The sequence below is a fragment of the Culex quinquefasciatus genome, chromosome 2 (assembly GCF_015732765.1).
Source record: "Culex quinquefasciatus strain JHB chromosome 2, VPISU_Cqui_1.0_pri_paternal, whole genome shotgun sequence".
NCBI classification, from domain to species: Eukaryota; Metazoa; Arthropoda; class Insecta; order Diptera; family Culicidae; genus Culex; species Culex quinquefasciatus.
The window spans coordinates 10,741,601-10,768,158 of NC_051862.1; the positions used below are offsets into that span (position 1 = coordinate 10,741,601).

A 26,558-nucleotide genomic window follows, 5' to 3' on the forward strand; every position below is an offset into this window, starting at 1 on the left:
AGAAAAGTTCCCTCGTAAAAAATGGAATCGAGCAAATTTGCTTCAAGATATTGTAGGTAGGTACTATTATCAATTTGATGAAAGCAACAATTTAAGATGGCAGCGTTCAAAAAGTGAGTTATCCAAGCTGCCACTGAGTGGCGCATGTGAGAAGAGCTGAAGCTCACTTTGGTCGCCAAGGATCGACTAAAGCAAAAATCCAAGATGGCAGGGTTATGAAGGGAAAGACTTAAATCTCAACTACTATGGATTACATTTTTTTTTAAATAATTTCTATTCAGCTATTCAAAAGTTCACTAACTTATCCCTAAACCCAAAGTTCAAGAACGAGGGGATAGTCCTAACGAAAAGAAACGTGAGGAAAGTGCCATTTTGCGAGAGTATAGTCCTCTTGCGTGTTCATTCGTTCATAGGAACAGTTCATCCTATTGAGTGGCTTATATGGACAAATGACCGCCATTTAGTCACCGAATCATGGTGGCCCATACGGCAAAGGCACGGTTCAATATGCCGAAGGTCTTGGGTTCAAGTCTCGGTACCGGTACTTTTTTTTTATAGATGAACTTTTTTTGAAGATGAACCCATGAGTAAAGTACTCTCGGTAATTTCGGGATTTATCCTCTCAGTCCGCAAACAGTACCATTTTACAACCGAATCGTGCTCTTTGTCCTCTCGTATGCCGATATTCAGTTCTGGGTGTAGCAATCAGATTGTGAATAACCTGTTCCAACTTCTTCAACCATATTAATATCCTAGTGTGTGTGATTATTATAGGGTAATTCTCCGCCAACAGCAGTTGCCCCGACCCCTCTTCGATTTGTGTGAAATTTTAATCTAAGGGGTTCTTTTGTCCCTGATCACGAATCCGAGGTCCGTTTTTTGATATCTCGTGACGGAGGGGTGGTACGACCCCTTCCATTTTTGAACATGCGAAAAAAGAGGTGTTTTTCAATAATTTGCAGCCTGAATCAGTGATGAGATAGAAATTTGGTGTCAAAGGGACTTTTATGTAAAATTAGGCGCCCGATGGCCTACTCAGAATTCCAAAAAAACGCATTTTTCATCGAAAAAAACACTTAAAAAGTTTTAAAAATTCTCCCATTTTCCATTACTTGACTGTTAAATTTTTTGGAACATGTCATTTTATGGGAAATTTAATGTACTTTTCGAATCTACATTGACCCAGGAGGTTCATTTTTTCATTTAGAACAAAAATATTCATTTTAAAATTTCGTGTTTTTTCTAACTTGGAGGGTTATTTTTTTAGAGTGCAACAATGTTCTACAAAGTTGTAGAGCAGACAATTACAAAAATTTTAATATGTAAACATAAGGGGTTTGCTTACAAACATCACGAGTTATCGCGATTTTACGAAAAAAAGTTTTGGAAAAGTTGGTCGTCGTCGTCGACCAAGGCCGTTCATCGTCACCCGCGACACGGATGACGAAACAAAGATAAACGCAAAAAGAAACTTTTTCAAAACTTTTTTTTCGTAAAATCGCGATAACTCGTGATTTTTATAAGCAAACCCCTTATGTTTACATATTAAAATTTTTGTAATTGTCTGCTCTACAACTTTGTAGAACATTGTTGCACTCTAAAAAAAATAACCCTCCAAGTTAGAAAAAACACGAAATTTTAAAATGAATATTTTTGTTCTAAATGAAAAAAATACCCTTCTGGGCAATGTAGATTCGAAAAGTACATTAAATTTCCCATAAAATGACATGTTCCAATTTTTTTACAGTCGAGTAATGGAAAATGGGAGAATTTTTAAAACTTTTTTAGTGTTTTTTCGATGAAAAAACGTTTTTTCGGAATTCTGAGTACGCCATTAAATTGGGCGTCTAATTTTACATAAAAGTCCCTTTGACACAAAATTTCTATCTCATCACCGATTCAGGCTGCAAATTATTGAAAAACACCTCTTTTTTCGCATGTTCTAAAATGGAAGGGGTCGTACCACCCCTCCGTCACGAGATATCAAAAAACGGACCTCGGATTCGTGATCACACGGAGAAAAATGAGTTCCAAAAATTGTAAGCAAGCGTTCATGAAAATGGGAACCACGAACAAAGTGTTCAAATTTCATGGTACGATTTTGGAAAACGTACCATGAAATTTGAACACTTTGTTCGTGGTTCTCATTTTCATGAACGCTTGTTCACAATTTTGGGAACTCATTTTTCTCTGTGCAGGGACGTGATTAGGACAAAGTTTCACGCAAATCGAAGAGGGATCGGGGCAACTTTTCCCGATTTCGTGTGAGTTGGTAGAGAATTACCCCTAGCAATCAGATTATGAATAACCTGTTCCAACTTCTTCAACCATATTAATATCCTCGTTAGTGTGTTTATTATATTCTTAAGCAAAGTCAGTGGCTTTCATAATTTCCCCCCCTCTACAAACACAGAAAAGCCAACTCATCACATTTCGTATGAATACCTAGTGGTACACACACACACACACACACACACACACACATAAACAACCACGTATGTGTGCAGTGAATCTTGATAGCGCGCCCTCTTGTGGACTCATTCCCACGACTTCCTGCTCTCCAGCGTGCCACTTAACAGGAGATAACAAACAACTCCTTCAGCCTCCAGCCAGGAAGCGCTCACAAATAGGCACAGTTGAAAAGTTCTTGAGTTTGGAACTGAAATTCTTCCATGAAAAAACAAGCTCAAGATCATTGGAAAATGAACATCTCAACTTATTTTTTTGCACCAGCGTACCCAGTTATCCATTCTTAGCAACTCTTTCTGTGTGAACGGGTAAACTTTTTCGCACCATTACCATCCCGGAGGGAAAATAAGATTTACATCCTGCAACCAATTAGTGCTTCTCTACTGCACAGCAGCACTGGTAAAGCCCGCCCCGTACACGGCTTAACAGCATTTTAACACATACACACACACACCGTCACACTCACACTAGCAGCAGGAAAAAGGATGCCGAGGCGAGAGCAAAATGTAATTAAATACTTGCGTGAGAAAACAATAAAGAAATTTTATGCTGTATATTTTCATAATCAAGGTACCCAACTCCCCCCTCCCACAACTTTTCTTGGGCTGCTTGGAAAACCCATTTCCCTCAACATCTTCCTCCAGGAGCCTGCTTGTTGAAAGTACCGTTGGCTGCCTGCAGGCGCTTCTTTATTATTATGAAGGGAAAGGATACTGAACAGCACACACGTACATTACTCGCACATACCCATGGTGGATGAGCCAAGTCAAGAGGGTTTTCCGCCGCTGTAACCCTATGGTGAACCCACCAGCACCACCTGAGTTTTTTTTCCAGGATAGAACAACTCGACCACTCATCGCACTCATTCGCGAAGGAAAGGGGTGCTTATTTATAATTATAAAGGGTGAAAAGATTGATGGCCACTTTCTTAGGGGGATTTAACATTTTCTCTGATAATAAATTTATAAAAAAACATTAGCATTGAAAACTAATAAAATTATGTTATATAACTGTAATGAGTACCATTAAAGCCACAGGAGCAGTTCTCTAGGATTTCGGTCATTCGATTTTTTTTGTATTTTTTAATCCGACTGAAACTTTTTTGGTGCCTTCGGTATGCCCAAAGAAGCCATTTTGCATCATTAGTTTGTCCATATAATTTTCCATACAAATTCGGCAGCTGTCCATACAAAAATGATGTATGAAAATTCAAAAATATGTATCTTTTGAAGGAATTTTTTGATCGATTTGGTGTCTTCGGCAAAGTTGTAGGTATGGATACGGACTACACTGGAAAAAAATAATACACGGTAAAAAAAATTTGGTGATTTTTTATTTTTTATCACTAAAACTTGATTTACAAAAAACACTATTTTTAATTTTTTTATTTTTGATATGTCTTAGAAGGCATAAAATGCCAACTTTTCAGAAATTTCCAGGTTGTGCAAAATCACTGACCGAGTTATGAATTTTTAATCAATACTGATTTTTCAAAAATCGAAATTTTGGTCGTAAAATTTTCAACTTCATTTTTCGATGTAAAATCAAATTTGCAATCAAAAAGTACTTTACTGAAATTTTGATAAAGTGCACCGTTTTCAAGTTATAGCCATATTTAAGTGACTTTTTTGAAAATAGTCGCAGTTTTTCATTTTTTTAAATTAGTGCACATGTTTGCCCAGTTTTGAAAAAAATATTTTTGAAAAGCTGAGAAAATTCTCTATATTTTGCTTATTTGGACTTTGTTGATACGACCTTTAGTTGCTGAGATATTGCAATGCAAAGGTTTAAAAACAGGAAAATTGATGTTTTCTAAGTTTCACCCAAACAACCCACCATTTTCTATCGTCAATATCTCAGCAACTAATGGTCCGATTTTCAATGTTAATATATGAAACATTTGTGAAATTTTCCGATCTCTTCGAAAAAATATTTTGGAATTTTCAAATCAAGACTAACATTTCACAAAGGCCAAACATTCAATATTACGCCCTTTTAAAATGTTTGTCTTGATTTGAAAATTCCAAAAATATTTTTTTCGAAAAGATCGGAAAATTTCACAAATGTTCCATATATTAACATTGAAAATCGGACCATTAGTTGCTGAGATATTGACGATAGAAAATGGTGGGTTGTTTGGGTGAAACTTAGAAAACATCAATTTTCCTGTTTTTAAACCTTTGCATTGCAATATCTCAGCAACTAAAGGTCGTATCAACATAGTCCGAATAAGCAAAATATAGAGAATTTTCTCAGCTTTTCAAAAATATTTTTTCAAAACTGGGCAAACATGTGCACTAATTTAAAAATGAAAACTGCGACTATTTTCAAAAAGTCACTTAAATATGGCTATAACTTGAAAACGGTGCACTTTATCAAAATTTTAGTAAAGTACTTTTGATTGCAAATTTGATTTTACATCGAAAAATGAAGTTGAAAATTTTACGACCAAAATTTCGATTTTTGAAAAATCAGTATTGATTAAAAATTCATAACTCGGTCAGTGATTTTTGCACAACCTGGAAATTTCTGAAAAGTTGGCATTTTATGTCTTCTAAAACATATCAAAAATAAAAAAATTAAAAATAGTGTTTTTTGTAAATCAAGTTTTAGTGATAAAAGTTAAATAAAAAATCACCAAATTTTTTTACCGTGTATTATTTTTCCAGTGTAGTCCGTATCCATACCTACAACTTTGCCGAAGACACCAAATCGATCAAAAATTCCTTCAAAGATACAGATTTTTGAATTTTCATACATCATTTTTGTATGGACAGCTGCCGAATTTGTATGGAAAATTATATGGACAAACTAATGATGCAAAATGGCTTCTTTGGGCATACCGAAGGCACCAAAAAAGTTTCAGCCGGATTAAAAAATACAAAAATTAAAATTGAAGAAAAAAGACCGATTTCGTAGAGAATTGCTCACAGAATTCACTATTCAAATTGTGATCTAGTTGAGAAGTAAAAAAAGGCCGTTTCAAATTAAAAAAAAAACGCAAAACTTAATCTAGTCAATATTGTCCTGCGTGAATTCGATTTAAAGTAACCTTCTGCTAATGTAAATAACATTAAGAAAGTTGTTGAAATAATGACTTTATCAATATAGCAAACTTTTAGTTTTTCGTTGTTTTTTTTCGAAAAAAAATCTTTTCAATGCTATTGAGGTGAGTGGCCACCTTGATAAAAATATATTTTTATTCAAATATAAATTGAAAACAGCGATGTGAGTGACTAGGCCAGTTCTAGTGATGACGTAGGACTATGAAAATTTAAAAAAAATCGTAATTTATCAAGTAGGTAGTTTTGATACAATCTGCAAAAGTTTTCGAATGCCTTGGCACTTCTCTAGTCTTTGTAAAATTGAGGGTTTTTTTTACAAGGATTTCCATAGATTCAGACGTAATAAAACGGCTCTCCTTTTTTATCACCTAAATTGACATTTTTGCCAATGGGGATAAATTAGAAGTGACTGGTGGGGTATTTTGGAAATACCTTTAAACGGTGTTATTTTGTAGTTGTAGGAAGATTTCATGGAGTCAAAAAACTTAAGAATATAAGAATGAGATCAAAATCTTATCAATGATCATATTTTCATTTTTTTTGTTATCTATATTTTTAAATCCAAAAGGTTGAAAATTAGATTGCGACTCATGTGTCAATTTAAAGAAAATGAGGCGGTATGTTTTTGCCTTTCTCACCTTACTGAGGAAAGGCTTTAAAATCACTCGAAAAATGAACTTCTCAATTAGACCTCCTAGACCCACCTTCATGTATACCTATCGACTCAGAATCAAATTCTGAGCAAATGTCTGTGTGTGTGTGGTGGGATGTTGATCAAAAAATTGTCACTCGATTATCTCGAGACTGGCTGAACCGATTTTGTCCGTTTTGGCCTCATTCGATCCGTCTTGCGGTCCCATAAGTCGCTATTAAAAATTATGCAGTTTAGTTAAGTACTTCAAAAGTTATGCTAAAAAAACGATTTTAACAAAAGTCCGGAAGATTGTAAAAAGGGTGGTTTTTGTAAGAAAACCCGTCATGTTATACATTTTTAGAAAGGTATTTAAAAGACCTTTCCAACGCGTCCAAGACATTGAAGATCTGACAACCCTATCAAAAGTTATAAGCACTTAAGTGTTATTTATGCACTTTTTGGAGGCCGGATCTCAGATATATTGATGAAAACGTTGTCCGGATCCCTCATGCGATATATCGTTGGATAGGTAATTAAAAGACCTTTCCAACGCGTCCAAGACATTGAAGATCTGACAACCCTATCAAAAGTTATAAGCACTTAAGTGTTATTTATGCACTTTTTGGAGGCCGGATCTCAGATAAGTTGATGAAAACGTTGTCCTGATCTCTCATGCGACATATCGTTGAATAGGTAATCAAAAGACCTTTTCAACAAGCACGAATAGGATTGGGGATCTGGCTACCCTATCATAAGGGGTAAGCATATAAGTGCCCTGCAATATGAAGACTATCAAATCTAGTGGTATGAATAATGAGTCAAATTGATAAAACACTGAATAACATCGCACTTTTGTGTCTATTTTGGAAAGCACCCTTTAAATGTGACGAAGGCACCAACCACCCTAGGGTGGATTCAGTTACGTTTTTTTGTTTAAACTTGAAATATCTTAAATTATTGTTTGAATACTCATAAATTAACATGTGCCTGATCCAAAAACAAAGTGTTAAAAAAGGTATCATTAAATATTGAGTTAAATCATTTAACAATCAGTTATCATCATATTAGCAAAAAAAACAATCAAACTATAAAAAAACAGTTTAAAATAAAAAAATATACTTGGGTAATTCTCTACCAACTCACACGAAATCGGGAAAAGTTGCCCCGACCCCTCTTCGATTTGCGTGAAACTTTGTCCTAAGGGGTAACTTTTGTCCCTGATCACGAATCCGAGGTCCGTTTTTTGATATCTCGTGACGGAGGGGCGGTACGACCTTCCATTTTGAACATGCGAAAAAGAGGTGTTTTTCAATAATTTGCAGCCTGAAACGGTGATGAGATAGAAATTTGGTGTCAAAGGGACTTTTATGTAAAATTAGACGCCCGATTTGATGGCGTACTCAGAATTCCGAAAAAACGTATTTTTCATCGAAAAAAACACTAAAAAAGTTTTAAAAATTCTCCCATTTTCCGTTACTCGACTGTAAAAAATTTTGAAACATGTTATTTTATGGGAAATTTAATGTACTTTTCGAATCAACATTGTCCCAGAAGGGTCATTTTTTCATTTAGAGCAAAATTTTTCATTTTAAAATTTCGTGTTTTTTCTAACTTTGCAGGGTTATTTTTTAGAGTGTAACAATGTTCTACAAAGTTGTAGAGCAGACAATTACAAAAAAATTGATATATAGACATAAGGGGTTTGCTTATAAACATCACAAGTTATCGCGATTTTACGAAAAAAAGTTTTGAAAAAGTTACTTTTTGCGTTTCTCTTTGTTTCGTCGTCCGTGTCTGTCGCGGGTGACCATGAACGGCCATGATCGATGACGACCAACTTTTTTAAAACTTTTTTTCGTAAAATCGTGATAACTTGTGATGTTTATAAGCAAAACCCTTATGTATGTATATTAAAATTTTTGTAATTGTCTGCTCTACAACTTTGTAGAACATTGTTACACTCTAAAAAATAACCCTGCAAAGTTAGAAAAACACGAAATTTTAAAATGAAAATTTTGTTCTAAATGAAAAATGACCCTTCTGGGACAATGTAGATTCGAAAAGTACATTAAATTTCCCATAAAATGACATGTTCCAAAATTTTTACAGTCGAGTAACGGAAAATGGGAGAATTTTTAAAACTTTTTAGTGTTTTTCGATGAAAATACGTTTTTCGGAATTCTGAGTACGCCATCAAATCGGGCGTCTAATTTTACATAAAAGTCCCTTTGACGCCAAATTTCTATCTCATCACCGTTTCAGGCTGCAAATTATTGAAAAACACCTCTTTTTTCGCATGTTCAAAAATGGAAGGGGTCGTACCGCCCCTCCGTCACGAGATATCAAAAAACGGACCTCGGATTCGTGATCAGGGACAAAAGTTACCCCTTAGGACAAAGTTTCACGCAAATCGAAGAGGGGTCGGGGCAACTGCTGTGTGAGTTGGCGGAGAATTACCCACTTACAACATCAAACTTTCCAACCTTCAACATTTGTCCAAATTATCCCCATACAAATTTGTTAAGGAAAATTTTGACACCTTTTGATTATTTTTAACAACTTTACTAATATTATTTTATTGATAAAGAATGGCATATGACCTAAAATAAATGATTTTGAGCCTTTTCATGTGATAGTGTATGTAGATCCCCGAGCAGACGGAAATTACTTGGGAATAATTTTTTTTTGATATTTGAAAATACAAGTTCAATAACATTTTATGTTATTGATAACATGATTTGTTATTTCCCATTATGATTTTTTCGTTATTGGATTGTTATTGTAAAAACAGACTAATAACATTTTTAGTTATTCTTCGAACAAATCTTTGTTATTATTTTTTGTTATTTTAAAAACTAATCCGATCATCCCAATATCAGTTGGATGTATTCTTCCATAACAAAAAATGTTATTCCAAAGTTATTTTGGCTTTCCTCCAATATCAGACCAATAACAAATTTAGTTATGATAATATTAACTGTTATCAAACCCTTATGCAAAAATGGATTTTTCAAGAAGATTCCATAACACTTTCTGTTATTTTAACAGTATTTGTTATTGAAATGACATGAGTTTTGTTATTACCGTCTGTCAGGGTCTTAATATTTCACGATGTTTTCATTGAATTGAAAGTCGGACGCATATTTGCATCTTAAAAGAAGCTTTTTTCATGATGCAGAGAAAATCTCGGTTTTCTGTTTAATTTTACTTCGGAGGCTGTATCTCACCAACCTTTGGTCCAATCTCTAAACTTTATAGTAAATTTATAGTAAAGTAAAGGAGATTGCCAACTTTTACAGGTAAAAAATCACGTTGTAAAAAGAATGGATGTAACACAAAAATTGTGAACGATATCCAAATCTATAGATTGATGAAAAGTTTGCAGATGTAATTTTACATCTTAAAATAAAAACATTTTTTTAGCAATTCCTTTAACTGTTATTCTTGGATGACAAAACAGCTCAATTTTTTCCTAAAAATAAAAAAAAAAACAAAAGAATTGACAGAAATGGCTGTAATGTTTTAACTTGCACTCCTGGGCAGACGGTAATAACAAAATTCATGCTATTTCAATAACAAATACTTTTAAAATAACAGAAAGTGTTATGGAATCTTGTTGACAAATCAATTTTTGCATAAGGGTTTAATAACAGTTTATGTTATCATAACAAAATTTGTTTTTGGTCTGATGTTGGTTGAAAGCCAAAACAACTTTGTAATAACATTTTTGTTATGGAAGAATACCTCCAACTGCTATTGGGATGAGCGAATTAGTTGTTAAAATAACAAAAAATAATAACAAAGATTTGTTCGAACAATAACTAAAAATGTTATTAGTCTGTTATTACAACAAAAAATCATAACGACGAATAACAAATCTTGTTATGAATAACATAAAATGTAATTGGCCTAATATTTTCAAATTTAAAAAATGTCATCCCGGGCAGACGGTAATAACAAAAATCATGCCATTTCAATAACAAATACTGTTAAAATAACAGAAATTGTTATGGAATCTTCTTGAAAAATCCATTTTTGCATAAGGGATTAATAACAATTTATGTTATTATAACAAAATTTGTTATTGGTCTGATATTGGTTGAAATCCGAAACAACTTTGGAATAACATTTCTTGTTATGGTTGAATACCGCCAACTGTTATTGGGATGATCGGATTAGTTGTTAAAATAACAAAAAATAATTGCAAGGATTTGTTCGAAGAATAACTAAAAATGTTATTATTTTGTTATTACAATAACAACCCAATAACAAAAAAATTATAACGACGAATAACAAATCTTGTTATAAATAACAAAAAATGTTATTGGCCTACAAAATACAAAAAAATGTTATTCCCAAGTTATTTCCATCTGCTCGGGAAGTTTTTTCCGTCTACTCGGGCTGGTTATAGCTATTTGCGCAATCATTTTTTTTTGTGTGAAAAGTCAAACAAAAAAGTGATTTTCTAGAGTGAGATTTTTTTTTCTGATAAGTTTTTTTAGAGTGATACTTTTCCGATAGATCAGATAATTCGTTTTCAAGACACAGATTTGTTGTTATAATAGCTTTTTTGTATGGACAGCTGTCACAATTGTATGGAAGAGCTAATGATTCAAAATGACTTCTTAGGTCATAGAAAAGTACACACAAAATTTAAAAAAGAAATTCAAGCAAATTCTCATTGTTGAAAGATTTTAAGTGTTTAAGCGAATTTTCAAAATTCAGATATTCATTAATTTTAAATAAAATGAAGATTTATCAATATTTTTACATATTTTAAATTACAAAATCACAGGTCGGTAGGCATTTTTTTTATAGTTTTCAAATATTCTGCTAAATAATCGTTATGTTATCGTTATGTTATCCAAAACATGATTTTAAATTTGATGCCAAAGCTTTGATTGTTATTGTTAACTAAATTTTCAGGTACCTAATTTTCGCTGTAGTTAACACCTTTTTCCAAAGTTTAAATTCGTCATCTAAGGATACACCCATACCAAAAATCAGCCACCAAAAAACGCTTCCTCCACTCATAATCCTTTCCTCTTATCACATCATCGTTGGCTGACATCCAGAGCTAGGATGGGCGACATCAAACAAAATCCCGGCGCCACTTTCATCATTCGAGAGAGGCCCCGGAAAGATCATCGCGTGGGATGAGTTAAGCTTCCAAATTAAGGTGCGTGCCCTAATCAGAGTAGCACAAGCCCCCGAAAAAAAACAAACCCAAAAATTCTGACCAAGACGTCAAGCAGGAAGAAGAACCATCCCCGGTGTGGTGGACATCCCACTTGGGGTTCAAGTTTTAATCAAATGCCGCCCTGAAGCAGGTGTCAGTCCCAGAACGAGTGGCCAGGCGCACACTCGCTCGCTCCCTGGCCGTCCCCGAAAACCAGAGCACCGTTTTCCCCAATTAAAGTGTCAGATGGATGACTTGCTGGCTAGGAAGCGACGATCACCGCCTCGTCTCCTCTTTTTCTGGTCCGGGTTGAGCGACTTTTGATTAATCCCTGTTTGGAGCCGCCCCTCAAAGCTCGGGAAAGCGAGAAAGGGTTGCGCTTGTGCTCTGCTGCGTGATATCACAGCAAAAAAAATCGCTTTTTAAATATTTTTTAAAAATTGGAGCTAAACTTAATGTTTATTCCATATAAGGTTGAGGTGAAGTTTTTAAAACAAAAAAAAAAAAGGAATGGTTCACTTACCCACTGCCTTGATAACTCAACACATTTACTCACTCACTCACTCGCTTTTTCTCTAACTTACAGATTCACTCACTCAGTCACTCACTCATTCATTCACTAATTCACTCACATACTCTTACTCACTTTTTCTTTAACTTACAGATTCACACACTAACTTATTCATTCACTGACTCAACCACTCACTGACTCGCTCACTCACTTGCCTACTTTTTTTTCTCTCTTTCTCTCCAAGAATAAATTAGACATTTTCAAATTTGAATTATATTTTTTCTCTGTGCAATCCACCTACTAGAAAGGGAAGGAAGGACCCAAGGAGACTGACATGCAAGTGACAGTTGACGCAATTGTGCGAGGAGACCCATTCCTCCCCTGGGGAAATTACGTGACAGTGAGGCGGCGAGGTGAAAATGGGACCCAAGCTCGCTGATTAAAGGGATCATCTCGAAGGATTTGTTAGGGGAAAAGCCTGGTCGGATTATGGAAGTTGGAAGGGATTGCTTAAGTTGGGTGAAGTTTGCTTTAATTTCTGTTATTTTTTTTAAAAATGATTTTTTTAAATTCCAATGTTTATGTTATAGAAAAAAAAATTACACATTTCAAATACGATTTTCAAGAAGCTAGACGACAATCTTCATTGAAGGTGTCTGCTGTCAGCAAAATGCTTCAAAATTATTGTATTGACATTGAGTGTCACCAAGCCACCACAATCCATCTAAATTAACTAGCTAAAAATCTCTGTGAACTCTGTATAATAGGGCCACTCCGACAACCAGGCGACACCATTGTAAACAGTTTGATTTTACAACTGTTTGAACAAGAGTTTGGTTGAGGTCTGCCGGGGCTGTACATCGGTGACAATGCAAAGTTGAGCACAAGGCCTTGGGGCTCGATTCTGTCGCGTCATCAATTTTAAACGGTTTTGTTCGGGAGGGAGAATTGAGGAAGGGAGGGGATCTATTGAAAAAGAGATTTGATTTATCGAAACGGTGGGTGGGGTAGCTTTAATGACTTGATGTTTGTTCTATTTAAATAATATTTTGAATTTTAGTTGTTGCTCCACTTTTTACTTAATTAGTTAATTGAAAGGTAATGTGCAAAATTGGAAATTATGTTTAAAACTTCAAAGATAAGTGATGATTTTGAAAATATTTGAGCAAATTGATTTATATCAATTTAATTTATGTATATTTTTCTTGTACGAAGTATATGACATTTTGTTTCATTTATTAACTTCAACTTCCGCTTAATCAGGAATAATTAGATAAGATTTATTCGATACTCTCGGTGAGATTAGACGAAAGTAGAAAAAATCAATTACAAAAAACTGCTAAGCCAACTAATTTTCCAAATTTATACATTAAGACACAATTAAAATATACAGTAAAAAACGTTTCTTAATCCACCCTTAGGTGCTCGTCTTTTAATTAGCTATCCAAAGATTTGTCGCATGAGAGATCCGGACAACATTTTCATCAATATATCTGAGAACCGGCCTCCAAAAAGTGCATAAATAACACTTAAGTGCTTATAACTTTTGATAGGGTTGTCAGATCTTCAATGTTTTGGATGCGTTGGAAAAGTCTTTCGAATCCTTTCTGAAAATGTATATCATTACGAGTTTTCTTGCAAAAACAGCCTTTTTACAATCATCCGTTTTTAAGTCAAAATGGTTTTTTTTTGCATAATTTTTGAAATACTTAACTAAACTGCATAATTTTTTATAGCGAACCCCAAGACGGATCGAATGAACGGACAAAATCGGTTTAGCCAGTCTCGAGATAATCGAGTGACAATTTTTTTTTTCAACATCCATCTCAGCTCTGAATTTGATTCTGAGTCGATAGGTATACATGAAGGTGGGTCTAGGAGGTCTTATTGAGAAGCTCATTTATCGAGTGATTTTATAGCCTTTCCTCAGTAAGGTGAGGAAGGAAAAAATGTTAATACAGTGCCATCCCGTTTATGGCAATACATAATTTTCAAACATTTCAATAATTGAACGTCAGTTTTAGTTTGGTTTTTGATCAACAATTTGTTAAAAAAATTAAAGCAGTCTCATTCATCGGACATTCTATAAACATCACGGCTTTTTATATATAAAAATTCGTGTTGCCAAAAACGGGATGGCACACATTATATGTAAATTGAGGTAAAAATATATCGGAAAAAAGGTAAAATTCAAACATCGCATTTTCAACCTTACAAAATTATTATTTTTTGTTGCAGTGTAGCTTCTGATTAAAATAATGAGCTTGGATCAAGTTTCTTTGATAATGTTTTGAGATAGAGACAGAGTCAGTCGGTGTACATGATCCTGTTTGTGAAATTTTCGATTCTTTTCAATATTCTTAAATAAGTCACTTTAAAAATAACCAACATTAATTTTTCAAACTTTTAAAATGTTTAAATTATAGAAAAAAATATCAAAAATAATAGAAAAAAACGAAACTATTGGCACTACGCCCCCCGGGGCATGGCCTTCCTCTAACGTGGGATTTCTGCTCCAGCGCCTCTGACGAGACAGGAGAAACCGGGACCGACGTTTTACTTCACCATCCGATAGAAGCTCAGTGGATAAGGCGGGAATCGAACCCGCGTCTCATAGCATCATCGGGATCGGCAGCCGAAGCCGCTACCCCTGCGCCACGAGACCCACATATCAAAAATAATAGAGAAAGTTTAAATTTTGAAAATCGAACAAATAGTTTCTTCTGTTGAAACGTGTAAGCTTAGGAAGAGTTTCTGAGAACCTCAACAACCAGATGTCCATTTTCCAATCATCAAAGCTAAAAAAAAAAAACTTATAACTCTTGATTACAAACAAACAGTATGATTTAATTATTATTTTTTATAATTGTCATATCTACAAATTCCTAGAATTCGATTCCTCAGAATGAACTCTTTCCCAGAAATGTTTTTTTGGCCTTTTATTTAAAAATGGTAAATTCTTATGAGAATAATAAAAACTCAAAGAGATTATTTTTTGTTTATATTAAATTTGGATATTAAAATTAAAGATAATTATTCTACAAGAATTATTATCTCCAAAAATATTGGTGAAAGATTTAAAGATTTTATGTAAAAGGCTTGGGTTTGATCCTAGACGGTCCCGTGGCGAGCAGGTAGGCAGTTGGACTAACAATCCAAAGGTCGTCAGTTTGAATCCCGGGGAGATGGAAGCTCAGGTGTAAAAAGAGGTTTGTAATTGCCTCAACAATCAAGCCTTCTGACACCTAGTTTCGAGTTGGAATCTCGTAATCGAGAACGCCAAGGCAATGCTGTAGAGCAATTTTTTTTAAGTACCAAAAAGAAAAAAAAATCTCTATAAGTTACATTATTCTCTTAAAAACTATTTGACCGATTCTTAGCGAAGCTACACCAAAATGTCACATTTTTCAATTTTCAATGTGATTTTTAATATGATAAAAATCATTTTTATTATGATGCAATAATTGCAATGTGCTTTAAATGCGTTTTCTTACCTTAAATGCCAAGAATATTGACCAAATGTGGTCTGCAAGCCATTGAACGGGAGAGGAGTTTTTTTCATAAATCTGCTCCTTTCGTTGTCCCGTCACGAAAAGAAATGGCTGGCAAAAACTCAAATTTCAACCAATTCTTTCAGTTTAAGGAGCAAAAGATTCGTTTTTTAATTTGTGATAATGTGTAGAAGAGCAAAAGTTTTTAAAAATCAAACTGGCAAAACTGTAGCGATTTTTGTAGTGTTCCTTTTAAAAGTCCAGTTTTACGATGTTCTCCCGTCACGCTACATTTTTATTTCAGGAGAAGCACAGGTACTATATGGTTAATTCTGCATGATATTTCTTTTTAGGAAAATCAATTATCTTTCCAAATATGTTATAACATTAAAACAATGCAATTATTAGATCATAATTAAAATGAAATTTTTCATATAAAAATTCACTTTGAAAATTGAAAAAAAGTGACATTTTGGTGTAGCTTCGCTAAGAATCGGTCAAATACGTTCGAATTAGCGAAATTCGAATAAACGAATCCGCTCTGTAACAGTATAAGTTGTAAAAAATCAGTATAAGTTGTAAAAAACCTGTTGGTATTGATTTTTGAAGCTGAAAAAGAGTGTTTTTGGGCAGCCCAAATCGTTTAATAAATCAGGGATTTTTTCGGCCGAAAACTGTCTAAAAAATGATTCTTTCATACAGGATATTTGGAATGAGCAATAACCTTTTAAGCACAATTTGAATCAAACAACTTAAGAGCGAGTTTTACAACTCCAATACTTCTAACTTACGTGAAATTGTCCGAGGATTCCGAATATGACAAAATTGAGACCAAAAAGTGCCGCTATGGCGGCCTACAGGGCAAAAACTAACGTTGTAAAATGTTTGTTCTAGAAAAATCGAAAAACTATGAGAAAAACTGCGATTGGCCAAAAAGTTAACACCGTAGGCTTATAGTCCATGTTATTACCTATCTTTTGACCTATGGGAGTATGGGTGTTGGAGGCTGTTGCAAAAAGATATTAAGGTTTAAAAAAAATCAATTTTTGACAGTAATTTGCAAAAGCTAAGAGAAAAAGTCGAACCAATCCTGGATGTCTATGGCACATTTTGAAGTGCTTCAAAAGATCTTTCGAATGCATCAAAGAAAATTGAAATTGATGAAGTTTTACGGAAATGCGAGCAATTTTAAGATTTTTTAGATTTTTTGGACCTCAAACTTCAATGCCCGTTTTACCCCACTTCCCTTTGTCGTAGAGGGCTCATATTTGGCATGAGTTCATCTCATGTATAGACAAACAAACGCTGAAAGTTTCATCCAAATCGGAGCACCTAGATACGACCTCTAGAACAAACCGAGCAATATTTACAAATACTGCCTCTTAAATTTAAAATCAAACTAAAGAAAAGTGGATTCATTTGAAAATAATTCAAAAAAATCAAAAAATCATTTTCAAGCATAACTGGTTACTTTGTTTGGGTTCTTTTTATAGGTGAGAAAATAAACTCTCAAAAGCTCACATTTTTTAAGACTTTTGATTGAATTCTTACTGCAATCGTGTTTTTCTATGTAATTTGTAAATGTTGCGTTACCATAAACGGCATATATTTTTGCCTTCCTCACTGAGGTAAGGCTATAATCCTGCTCGAAAAAGTAACTTTTGAAAAACAGCTCGTAGACCTATATTCATGTATACCTATCGACTCAGAATCGAAAACTGAACAAATGTCTGTGTGTGTATGTGTTTGTGTGTGCGTATTCCCCTTGGTGCTCAAAATTCTTGCCAAGTTTTCTCGGCACTGGCTGATCCGATTTGAGTCAAACAAGTTGCATTCGGTCCGGTTTGGTGCCCCATACTGCACTATTGAATTGTTTGAAGATCCGATAAGAAGTTCAAAAGTTACGTATAAAAAAGTGTCAAAGTTGCGAATCGGGTGCTGGAATTTTGATGCCGGATCTCACTTAAATGCATTTAAACTATGTCCAGATCCATCATACAATCCATCGTTGGTTAGGTAATTGAAAGAACTTTCCAATGATTCTAAAACATTGAAGATCTGGCAACCCTGTCTCGAGTTATGACCACTTAAGTGATATTTATGTCCTTTTTGAAGCCGGGTCTCACTTAAATGCATGTAAACGATGGCCGGATCCATCATCCAACCCATTGTTGGTTAGGTAATCGAAAATCCTTTCTAACGAGTCCACAAAATTGATGATCTGACAACTCTGTCTCGTGTTCTGACCACTTAAGTTATATCTGGGTACTTATTTTTCTGGACCTAAAAAAAATAGCTGAAATATGTGTCTAAACCACTCATATTACCCATTGTTGGTAAAAAGTGAGGAAGGCATCAACCACATAGGTGGATTAAGTTAGTTTTTTTTATTAAAAATTTGTTTATTGTCAATTAAAATAAAAATAGATAGCATTTTTTCAAGGATATCCAAATGATTTGAAGACCACCCCAAATCTCTCCAGGTTCACGACCCCGAACGCAAACCGACTAAATCCAGAGACCGACTATTTATTCAGTGCAAATTGGACAACCCTGTCGACGTGATCCGAGAGACCGCCGCAAAATTGGCACATCCTTCCTTCCGGTCGACGACCGTGACTGTGGCACCCAGCACGGGACCGGATAATGATAAATGGGATGTAACGGGTCGCTGGAGAACGCGACGAACGTCCAACTAATTTGACATGCTGTTCGATTAGTGAAGCATTTAAATTTATTTCGTCAATCGTCGTCGTTTGGCAGGTGGGGGGTGGATTTTGGACTTGATGAATGTAGGGAACAATGGAAGGATGCTTGGTCCCGGTGGAATCATTTATCCTGATCAGTCGTTATTTACTTACGGGGTTTCGGGACAGATTGGAGCTTATCAAGATTGATTCGTTGGAAGTTATCGGAAGCGCGCGGTTGGAGACTTTGTGTGGTTTGTTCCATTTGACAAACGATGTTCATTAGATGACAATGGAATGTGACAATAGTTAAACTTTTATTACGTTCTCCGAGATCTACGACTCACACTTAATCTAGATCCATTAATAATAACTGCTCCCACGTGCCCGTAAACCGTCAGCATATTTTCCACAATCTTTCATAAATGCACGTGGCGTTTGTGCCAGTTTTACGATCCATCAAAAGCCAGCACAAAGGTCGTTCGTAAAAAAACCGGCAACACCAAAGTGCAATCTCAGCTGTTGGGTTATTAAATCGTGCAACCGTGAAAGTCTCAAGGATTTGCAGCGTTTCACTGCGCCTTAAGTAGGGGTAGGTGCAAAATTTCCACAGGTTGCCATTACGACTGCGACTGCCAAAAAAGGGATTTGCGGCGAGGTTGATTCCAACAAATCCGAGCGGTCATTTTGCTGGCCAGATTTGGACGATTTGTGGACTGTCAAAAAAGAAAAAAAAAATCCAGCCAGTAAGTTCAAGTCAGAGTAATCAAGTGGTGCCAGAAAAGCCTCAAAAACCTGAAGTGTTGATGCTTTTTGACGTCGTTTCCACTCGAGGCTCGAGAGACTGCTTGAGAGTTTTACGAGGAGCGGGCTATAATTTTCTGCAGAACCATCGTGGTGGTTCAAAAGACGAAAAAAAAAAGAAAAATCTGTGAAAAGGTGCTCTTACAAGTCGGACTGGCAGGGAAAAAATAAACCACTTATTAAATTTTTCACGGCTTCGAGTGGGAATTCTGGAAGTGCTAGAGAGCTTTTGAAGGGCACAGAGGAAAATTATTTTTAAAATTACAAAAAAAAAGTTTGCTGTAGAGAACAACAAATAAAATAAACAAAATGTTGATAAATCCTAATGTTATTAAAGTGGTAGAATAAAATTTAGGGGCAAAAAACAAAGTTTCATAAAACTTCAAAATTTCAATGGAAATATAAGTCTAATCAACTGGAAACGTTTCGAAATGCGTTGAGAACCATATTTATCATGTTCGAGTATTTTTCAAAAATATTTTGAATTTTCGTGAAATTCCAGTACACAGTAAAGTTTTTTTATCCTGAAAAAAATGTTTACTTAGACATTTTGAAAACTTATCAAAACAACTGGACTAATGCATTTTTAAACACTTTTTTTCATTCAAATTAGAGGTGGGCAAAAAAAGAGTGAACTGCTCAATGATCCGGTTTGCTGAAAAGAGCGAACGAACCGTGGCTCACAAAAAAAAATACTGCGGTTCTTTTTTAAACTCTGGTGTTTTGTTGTTTTTTGGTGTTTGTTTTTTGTTTTTGAGAAATGTAAATGCAATTTCAATTATTTTGATATTTATAAAAAAATAATCCCAAAAGTAAATGATTTTCTAAAGAAAATGATAAAACTTTTCATTGTACAACTGATTGTACATTAAAGTATTACTGGAATACAAATTTGACCACATCAAATTACCAAAAATCGAAAGAGCCATTCAAAAGAGCGGCTCTTTTTAATGAGCGAACGAAAATGAGCGGCTCCTAAAAAAGAGCGATTTTGCCCACCTCTAATTAAAATGTTGAAATCATGGCTCCACGACTTTGGTGAGAATCGAGGATCATAAACTTAAAAAATATTTGCAATATTTGGTTTTGATGTTGATGTTGATGTTGATGTTGATGATGATGTTGATGTTGATGTTGATGTTGATGTTGATGTTGATGTTGATGTTGATGTTGATGTTGATGTTGATGTTGATGTTGATGTTGATGTTGATGTTGATGTTGATGTTGATGTTGATGTTGATGTTGATGTTGATGTTGATGTTGATGTTGATGTTGATGTTGATGTTGATGTTGATGTTGATGTTGATGTTGATGTTGATGTTGATGTTGATGTTGATGTTGATGTTGATGTTGATGTTGATGTTGATGTTGATGTTGATGTTGATGTTGATGTTGATGTTGATGTTGATGTTGATGTTGATGTTGATGTTGATGTTGATGTTGATGTTGATGTTGTTGATTTTTTTTAAATATATCCAATATTATTTATTTTAGGAACATAACACTTAATGAAACCAACTTAATATTACAGTGCATATTACTCTAGGCAACCAATAAAGTCAAGAAGAACAAGAAACGTCGTTTACGTTCATACTGCTAGTAGCATCACGCGGTGTGAATGACGATTGGGAACAACTTTTGGAGTGGTTTGCCGGCTGGCTAAGGATCCTATCGATGATGACTAGCAGTTGTTGGTGGTGAACTTTTGAAGAGTGCACTTTCTACTGGTTGAAAGCAGGTGTCGTCTCGGGTTGTTGTGCAGCAGCTTCTGATGATGATGATGGAAAATTCAGGTGGAAAAGCGAAAAGGTGGTGGTCTTTTGGGAGGAGTGATTGATGAAGAAGGAGTTTCTGGTGACGTGTCGAGTGCTTGCCAAGCTTTTAGAAAAGTTGAGCTGTTGTGGCGGTTTGCGTCAAGTTTGAGGCGCAAAGTGTTGTTTCCTAGTTGGCAATGTGTGAAAAGTGTTGCTTGTTCGTTGTTTTGATTGAACTTTTGAGAGCTGATTGACTGAGTGTTTTGACTGTTGACTTTAAGAAGAACTTTAAGAATTGTAGAGCTCAGCATGCATTCCGGAAAATGTTGCCATATTTTAACCAGAAAAAAAGCAATTCCCCAAAAATTTGCCACCGTCTTTCACCGACAGTGCGCAAATAATGAATAATTTGACTTCGTCTCCCACACTGGCCACGTGGCAGCGTTCTCTGACGAGGGTTCCACGTGGGTCGCGGGCTTGGAGGAGTCGGACGCGCGCTTTTCCGATCTTTTTTTTCCTGTCCGGAAGATGCTCGGGAAAATTAAATTAGAAAGGCAAACGTTTCTCCGGCAAACATCCGATGATTTATTATTCCGGAGCCGGGGAGTTCGCCGAAGCAGCCTAGCCTAAGAGCGCGAGGACAATTCGGCGAAGAGTCACACCAACACTTGAGTCCGTGGCGTGGCGTGGGGCGGAAAATGGAGAAGTAAATATTTTAATTTGCCCTTTATTAAGAACATTTCTAAGCGCGAATGAATCTTGTCTCAAAGTGGCCCCCGACTTGGAGAGTGCTAAATACAAAACGGAATCGTAAATCATGCCGCTTTGGCGGGAAAAGTTTTGGCCCGCGCCGGGGCCAGATGAAAAATGTTTGTCCGAATTTGACAGTTTAAGTGGTTTGGGAAGGAAATAATTGGCGGGGGGTTCTGGCGAGATGAAAAATTCCGCGGAGGTGATTCTCGTACTTTGGAGGGGATTTGCTTCTACTTTATGATTGCGCCTTAGGGCAGATAAGATAATTTCTAATTTGTGTAAGCCGAGATCATAATTAGTTACTTTTGGTGTAAATCAGCTGGAAGGGTCTTGGGCCCTAACTGTAGATATTAATTGAAGCAGCAATTTCTAATGTTTAGCAAACTTTTAGCAGGAGATTTTTTGTTTGCGACTTTTTCTCCATCCTTGACCGTTACTCACCGACAAACCAACCTCAAATTTTCCGATCAGTGAACTTTCAGAAAACTTTCCCGTGTGCATTCTTCCTCCCAATTTGATGCCATCTGGCTGGGATGCCAAACTTTGCACCCCGTTGTCGTTCTATTTTTAATTTTTCCATCAACTTCTCCCCTAACGTCAACCGACGGACATGGATCACACACACACACAGAGGAAAAGTCAACCCCCTTGGCCCCGCATAATTCACCGCCAAAACCAAACTTCCGGCCAACATCGTGTTGTTGCACCACAAGAAACAACAATACCCTTACAGTCGAAAAACTCTTCCCAGGAAAAAGTTCAATGTTTACGTTACACTTTGGGTGAAAAAGTGTCTGACTGCACTCCGGACATCCTTTGGCTCTGGCCGGGACAGGGCATCGATTCTCCTGGACCAGTCGGTGTCCATCTGCGCGAACCCCTTTTTTTGCCCGTCTCAAGCATCGACTTTCAGCCAGAGGAACACGTGTTTTTTTTTTGTGCGGGGTGTTTTTGGTGTATGTGGAACACGTGTAACGTGGATCTGTGTTACGTACACACAGTGAAGCCGGCGAGTAACCAAAAGGATCCATTCAGCTTTCTAAAGCCATTTGTAAAAACGAAGTTTTTCATGTAGGATAGTGTTGAAAAAGCGTCGCAAAATTAACAGAAACATTTTTCTATTGATCATATTCAATAAATTAACAAATAATTTTAATTCGATCGATGGTGAATAGTAAAAATTAAAAAAAAAAATGCTTTAAAAACTTGTTTTTTTTTTTGTAGGAATCAACTTTAACAAGGTTAAAAATAAACATAATTAATTTTACCTCCAAAATTTATGTAAGGAAGACATAAAAAATAAATAAAAATATCTCTTAGTTACAGAAATAATGATTATCGGTCCCCATTTAAACGCCAAGATTTTCAAAACAACAATTTCACAAAATATCTGACAAAACTAAAAAAATATTTTTTCGTCTCATTCCGATATGTCTGATTTCCATGCTTATCTTAATCTGCAAAATATGTTCAAAAGAATTTTAAAATCATGTTTCGGTTAATTCTGCGATAAATTTCACGTAACGTACTACTTTTCGATACAATCCTGTTTTTTTACAGTGGTTCAATAGTAGTTTATGCAACAAGTTGCAAAAAGAGGATTTTTTCAGCACGAGTCGTACATTTATCCAACGAGGTTCATCGAGTTGGATAAATACGAAGAGTGCTGAAAAAATAAAGTTTTGCAACGAGTTCCATACAACATTTTTTGCAATTCCAAAAAACACACACTGAGGGAAATTTTATGTCAAATTTTCATGTATTTTGTCAATAAATCGTTTAAATCAAAAAAATGTAGAAAAGTGTTACTTTTCGAAACAAGTGCTGAAAAGTAGAACTTTTCAGCATTTATTTTGAAAAGTGTTGCTATTCGATTCTGTTATTTTTGGTACAGAAAAGTAGGCTATTTCGTCGTTCAAGAATGACAGGAAAAGTAAGTAGTTTCACGACGGAATTGCAAAAAATAAATTTTCACCGATTTCAGGGTTGATTCAAAACATTTCTTTGCTTACATTTAACTGATGAAAAAATTGAGCACTTTTAGCAACTATTTCTACAAAATTAAATAACATAAAAATTAAAATTTTGACAAATATTGGACACACACCAAACTTTTAAACTACACAGGAAAAGTGAAAGCTCATCTTTGGAAATTTTTTATGAAGGTTTTGAAGAACTTAATAAATTTTCCAAAGGATTTTTATCTGTAATTTCCGTTGAGAGATTACTTATCAACAGCAACTTTACAGCATGACTCCAACCCAATAACCGTTCAGCAAAGTTTAAAAATGCACTTTTCTGAGTACTGAAATGTTGAAATTTTCAGCATTATTTTTAACAGTTCTTTATGAATCCATTCCATTCTATGTTTTGTGTCTAAGTTTTGTTTTCCATTCAATATTTGAGGTTTGTCCATAAAAATGTTCTATGAAATTCGAAAATCAGTCCCAAATTTTAGATCGATATGCTATCTTCAACAAAGATGTGTAATCTGCACTGTTTATTTACAATGGATAAATTCTTTTAAAATTTTATTCCTAATTAAATTTTTATCAGAATAACTACAATTTGACACAATTCACCTGCTTCTATTTTTTTCTGATCTACCGTAAACCGGGGTGACATTGATAGGATTTCAGTTTATTTTTGGAATATTTTCCTACTGGTAAGGTTTTTCTCAAAATTATTATTTTTAGAACATGTACTGGGCTAGGCCACACAACGTCTATGCTCCATTTAATAAAAATAAAAGTTTTATCAATAAAGTTTAAAAATAGTTACGTTGAAAATTCTTAGTGTTTAATTTCCCGGGTGATTTCTTGTTAAAATTAGATTTTAGGTCTTAAAACTATATTTTTACGTTAAATTTGCCATTACTAAAATTGCTGATATCGATTTCAAGGAAAAAATAATGTTTATATTTAGTCAACTAAGTATATATGCATTTTAGAGCAATTCCAGCTCAAATCAGGATTTTTTCTGGTACTTTTGTACCCGACCTTCTCCGATTTCAATAAAACTTTGTAGACGTGTTATCCTAGGCCTATATAAGCCATTTTTGTGTATATGGAGCCAATAGTACTCGAAAATAACATTTGAGAAGGGCGTAAGGTATTTTAATATTTTTGTATTTTGTAATTTAAAAATTACTGTATCTCGAAGCCGTTGCGTCGTATCAAAAAGTGGTCAAATACAAACTTGTAGGAAATTGGACGGGCTTTCTGAAAAAATACACTGAAACAAAAAACACGCCACTTCTATGAGATTTTTTGATTTTTAAGTTTAAAAGTTTCAAGGTGATGTCACGATTTTTTTTCGCTCAAAATTTTTGAGGAAATAGCCTAATATGTTACAAAAAGACTCACGAAAAATGCAGGATGGGTCTCTCCTAAAAAAAATACAAAAATCATTTACTAAAACTGTTTTTTTTGAAAAGTGGTCTAAACGTCAAAATTTTTGAAAACCGGTAGTGGGAATCGATTCTCCAGACAATTTTACATAAAAGTCTCCATATTGATCATTGTCCTATGTCCAATCCTTGGAAAGATACAGTGGTTTTAAAAATGAAAACGTTGAAATCATGGAATTATACTGCATTTGAAACTGAATTCGAAGCACGATTCAAAAGTTTTCACATTTTATATGAAATTTGTTAAAACCAAAATGTTTCAAAAACACATAATAATTATTATTTAAAAAAATATTTGGAAAATTGTCCAAAGAATCCAAAAATGGATTCAGTTTACCGATTCAATACCATGTTCATTGAGAAAATTATGACACTTAGAAAAGATTTAAATAATGGTTTTCATCAACATTTTCTTAATTAAAGTTAAATTAATTTTGAAACTTTTCAAAATTTTATAAAAAGTTCTTCATGAGGTACTTTGAACACTACTCTACCACGGTCAGTATGGTTATATACCATTCCGTACGCAATTTTTTTGTAATCTTCATTTAGCGGAAAAAACTTAAACCAATCAAAGTCACCCAGTTTTACGGTATGTGTTTTAATGGACCAAAACTGTCAACGTTTATGAATTATTGCATGACAGTTTTTTTTTTAATTTTTTTCGGTCGAATTATTTTGTTTTGAAATAGTAATGATTTTAGAAAAATTAAAAAATACCCTCATAAAAAATCAAAAAATCAAAACTGTGAAATTCTATTTGAACTTGTATGAACAATTCAGCAGAGTTATAAGAATTTTTAGGTTATTTTTTCTAATTGCTCAATCGGAGGTACTCGTAAATTATTGACAATAAAAGATAAAAATTTGGGATTTTTTATTATCTTTTTGAAATCAATATTTAATGAATTGGAAAATAACGGCTAATATTTCAAATTGTTTTAATCATATTTTGAGCCCTTACATATTTCAACAATTCGGGTACTTTAGAGAGACACAATTGAATAAGCCGGTTGTGTTTGCAACTTTTTTTAAATTTGGCTTTCGTAATAATTTTATCAATGAAAATTTTGGAAAAAGAATTCGTCTTATCCAAAATATAAAATCTCCTATGATTATTCAAATATTTGTAGGGAGAGCATCATAAGCATAAGCATAAGCATAGGTGCCCACCCGCAGTTGCTACTCCGTTATTGACCAGGACCTCCAGAAGTTACATCCACGAGCCGTGGAAGATAAGTGGGTGCTATCTTTCCTCGCTTCGCAACTTCTCAAAGGCCCCTATCATGCTGATCAATACCGGCGCCGGCCACGACCAGTGGTAGGGTCACGGGGAAGTGGATGGGAATGTTAGTCCGATACTTGAGTGATAGAGACCGCCCAATCGACTGCTTCTCCGACAAAGTATCACATGAGTTTTGAGGGGGTTAGTAGATGGGTATGAGGTCAGGATTCACGAGTGGCAGTGATGTGACCATGAGCATTTTGTTTATCGGTTGAAATTTTAAATCTTAGGCAGCCGGCTGCGGAAAGATAGATAATTGATCATTTAAGAAGATTTTTTTTTATCGAACGCGTGCCAGCCGAGCAGTAGTGCTATGGGCTGGACTTATCAGTATATTTTTACAATTTAGATAACGCGAGCAAATTTCAAAAATAGTAAATAAATGACGCTTTACTCTTCATAAAATCGATCGATGCCAGTTGGAATAAATTTTTACGATCATTTACGATGAAAATTATCGCGAAAAGAACAGGACTGCGCGTCCCCTGAAGCACTGCACTTATAATGTCCAATAAGT

General features: G+C 34.8%; 1 protein-coding gene across 1 annotated transcript in view; it reads right to left on the bottom strand.

Annotated features, from left to right (window-relative positions):
- LOC6051713 overlaps nt 1–26,558 on the bottom strand; it is a 119,477-nt gene that overhangs the window by 17,111 nt on the left and 75,808 nt on the right. The window lies entirely within an intron of this gene.